At 29.8% G+C, this 4,228-nt stretch overlaps 1 long non-coding RNA gene across 1 annotated transcript; it reads left to right on the top strand.

The window, feature by feature from the left end:
- The first annotated feature begins 762 nt into the window (after positions 1-762).
- LOC115033934 lies at positions 763-4,154 on the top strand. The gene is made up of 3 exons (XR_003839281.1): positions 763-1,962; positions 3,221-3,229; positions 3,717-4,154. It is a non-coding gene; the product is annotated as an uncharacterized LOC115033934 (long non-coding RNA).
- Positions 4,155-4,228: the final 74 nt, after the last annotated feature.

Below are 4,228 nucleotides of genomic sequence, written 5' to 3'. Positions count from 1 at the left end.
AAATGTTGTATTGAAAAATTATGAATTGGTAAGGAGGGTGTGGGGGGTGAAGTCCCCCACGAGCTGCGTTGAATAATTTTGCACTTGGAACGCAGTTTATAAATTGTTGGATTGAGCTCCTCTACTTAATAATTCCCAATTCGAGCACTGCCGTAAGATAATGCTTAAATACATCACGCTGCTGTGAAACAACATTATATGACTATCCAAATGAGTAAGAGTGTGTCCGAGAAGTTGGTAAACGGAAAACTGGTACGGTCTTTATAAACGCGGAATACTGGTACGGTCCACAATAGTCAAGGTTTCCAAAACTTTTATAAAAATAAAATGAATAAAATATCAACGATTATTTTTTATTTTATTTTACCCACGATCGATGGGAAACCACGACTCACGAGTGACTGCGAGTGAAAATAAGATGAAGCGACAACGCGGATTGAAAGAACCCGCGTTGAATCAAATATACTTATATACACAATATCTTACCGCCTAAAAGTTCAAAAAAAAAAAATACTTTGCAAGACAAACTACACAACGAAAGAAATTCAAATAGGGCAATTTTTAAATAATATATCAAAGTATATGAATTAATTATTATTAATCATAAATTATATTATATTATATTTATTGTACCTATATTTTATATTTATTTTAACCGCCTGCTACTTTGTATGTACTTATTTGTGTTTTGTTATTATTTTTTTGTTTTAAGTATTATTTAAATTTAACTTGTGGACAATGGTGATTTATCAAAATTATATTATAAATATTGTAAATATTTTAGGACCCCTGAAAATTAAATTTTGAATAGTATCAGTTTTCCGCATTTTTTATTTCTTTTGTTATAAATTGTATGGACCATACCAATATTCCAAGCATCCGAGAAGTTGTTGTATGTTCGAGTGGTTTGAAGAAACCGAGTGATCTGAAAGTTCAAGTTGTGTCCAAACTCCAAAGAGAAAGTCATCTCACTGCGGGTATTGCGTATATACAGCATAGCAAAGTTTGTCATCCCCATATTGTTGCGCAGTATCTGAATTTTCTTGTGTGTTCTTCCGTATAATATTGGTATATATTTGTACTTGGATCCAGAAGTAGCGTGCAAAAAAAAAAAACTTCGAGGACCCTGGGTTGAGCCACCTTGATGTAGAGAGACTAAAGAGCTTCCGATCAAAAAATGTCTGGTTGTAAATATTGATAAAATTGAGGGATCAGATAAAAATGGAGTCAATGGAACGAATTTATACACGCCTTTAATTGCCTTTAAAAAAGGGTAATTAGTTCCAAAGGAGACATAAAACGAACACAGAACGTATTATTATTGTTATGCACATCGTACAATATAATTAAACTTATAACAATTACAAATCAAATTAAAATTATATTTTTATTTTTATTTCACATACATTTCAGTCATATATTTTATAATTAACATTCTTGTAACTTACTATAGTTGCATAGTATTTTTTTTACAAAGCCATATCTGGAAAAAAAATTATTATAAATATTGTCGTTAAATTAAAATACGTGTAGTTAGACACTACTGGTTAAGATCTTAATTTGTATACTCAGTTATACATTGTTCATTTTGAATTAGTTTGTATCTTGTGTCACGTTTGGTAGATGCCAGATGGGTACTTCTAAGTTTAACCTAGACTTCAGTTTGTACTTCATTAATCAAAAAGGGTTAATTATTGATAGGCAGGTATTCCAAAAACTACGATTACGATTTGAATGGAATGTCTTACAATAGTTCGTCATTCTTCTTAAACTGGAACTTGCTGATACCCAAAGTATTGGTGGATAATCGCAATTTTGGTCAGATAATTGTCAACTAAGTAGTCTGAATATTTACCAACTTTAAATTAAATAAACTTAATGTTTAATAACGTTTAAGCCAATTAATATAAAAATTATCCTTGCATAAACCTACTTGTATTTTTTATTTAGCATCATTTAAAGGTACGTAATCTTTTTTTTTATATTGTATTGCAAACTTGTGTAATAAAGAATAACTTTATATAGCATGGTACTTTGTATAATATAATATTATCAATTACTGTATTTTTACAATAATGTAATCCAAATTATAAAAATAGTGATATATTTTAAAAGGAAAACTATAATATCCATTAAACTTTTGTCATTATTTTTCACTATTTAATTTCCAATTATAAAAATAAAAATGAAAAACCGGTTAAGTGCGAGTCGGACTTGCGCACAAAGGGTTCCGTACCATAATCAGCTTGAAGTGTAGTCCACCGTCGAATGACGTTAAACCTTAGGTGTTGATATCAAATAAAATAACACGCAGGTTACGTATAATTATGATTACCGATTTATTGTATTAGACACTAAAGAATTAATGTATACAATGATAATACTACTGATACTATTATTGATTTATTAAATTAAACATTGAAGAATTAATATATACATAAAACACTGTTATCATAAGAGGTTCTGATTAAAACTATATGAGGTTCTGTTATAAGCTATAAAGGATGTTCTGCTGAGTAACACGGGTGTTGCTCACTCTTTTTACCAGACTCGACTGCCTCTAGCTAACGGGGCTGTGCCCATGGTCCGTCCGAGCCTCTCAGAATGTGCTCACTCAGCCCTTTCGGTCCCATAGGCCGCCGTGGGAACCGGACGGTTCCTATACACGTACTACTCGACATTTGACTGAGTGAACACATTCGTACATATCATATGTTACCCGTTTACAACAAGCTATAAACATTTTGGAAACACTGATTATATTATATTATATTCTAGGATTTTGAGTATTATTGTTGTTATAGCAGTAACAGAAATACATAATCTGTGAAAATGTCCACTTTTTAACTTTCATGGTTCATTAGATACAGCCTGGTGACAGACGGACGGACGGACGGACAGCGGAGCCTTAGTAATAGGGTCCCGTTTTACCGTACTGAACCCTAAAAACGTGGCCCCTTATTTTGTATTTATTCGAAATATGTTTCCTTTCACACTAAATAATATACACAACCTAGCGACTTCAAATACAGATTGTACATCCAACTTATGAAAGGATTATGGTTTGAAATTTGTTCTTACTTTCACCATATTATTTGAAAAAAAAACCTATTGATTATTCATTTTTAAAATAAATGTCTCTTTATTGAAATGTTGAATTAAGTTTTATAATTATTACTTGTATTATTTACTTATTCATTGTTATTATAATTTTTTGTAGATATATTGGGTACGTCATATATTTTAGTTTTCAATTTTATTATGTATATATTTATGTGTATAATATTAATTATTTTGTCTATTAGCTTGAATGTTCATTTGTAGATGAATATAAACATTGAAGATCAGAAACATTAGAGTACATGTTATCCGTAATATTTACTTACGAGGAACTGTTTTTTAAAAAATGTCACTTTAAAAAGAAACGTTCCAATCGCTGTTATTATTTTTGTATCTAAATTGGAATTATTCTAGTACCTGAGTCGGGGGTTCTGCAATTAAATACCCTCCATATGTGAAGCACACGATACAATAAGGACATTTTTAAATATCCATTCGTAATTATTACGCAAATGTAGTACCTAATATGATACAGACAGTCAATATTTATGATCACATCAGTATTCATACATTTTCATTAAAGAATATGATATTGTATATAATTGACAATTGTATTATTGAAAACTTTGTTATATTATAATATATATTTTTTGCAGTCGGTCACAGTAAGTATATTTTTTGTTGATTGTCATATTTTTACTTTCTCTTCTCCTAGAATGGCCAGATGACAAATCAAATAGTGTTGTTTATTTATATCCTGTATCGAAGGAATGTCTGTTCAAAAACTGTTCTTGCATATGAATAGTGTGATGTATAACGTTACAGCTGCACATTTTTGCTTTATACATTTTAATATTACACAAAGGTATAACTTATGTGACTGTATTTCTAAAGAAAATGCATTTTCTTTATATTTCATAATATAGGTACCTAGTTGTTATAGATCTCTTCAAAACAATGTTATCTATATCTGCCATGAATTAATAAAGTGGCTAGCTCACAAGTAAGCTCAATTGATTGATTTTAGTAGACATTTTAACTATCATTATATCTACTGTAAAATATGGGTTCTTCAATTCATTCATAACTTATTCGAATCCATAATTTATAATTTTATAATAGACTTATTTTTTTTTAAAACAAAAAAAGACTTGTCATGACCCATTTT

This window comes from Acyrthosiphon pisum, chromosome A1 (genome assembly GCF_005508785.2).
Source record: "Acyrthosiphon pisum isolate AL4f chromosome A1, pea_aphid_22Mar2018_4r6ur, whole genome shotgun sequence".
Lineage (NCBI taxonomy): Eukaryota > Metazoa > Arthropoda > Insecta > Hemiptera > Aphididae > Acyrthosiphon > Acyrthosiphon pisum.
Note: the sequence above shows the minus strand (reverse complement) of the source record. Positions and strands in the feature narration are given on the sequence as shown.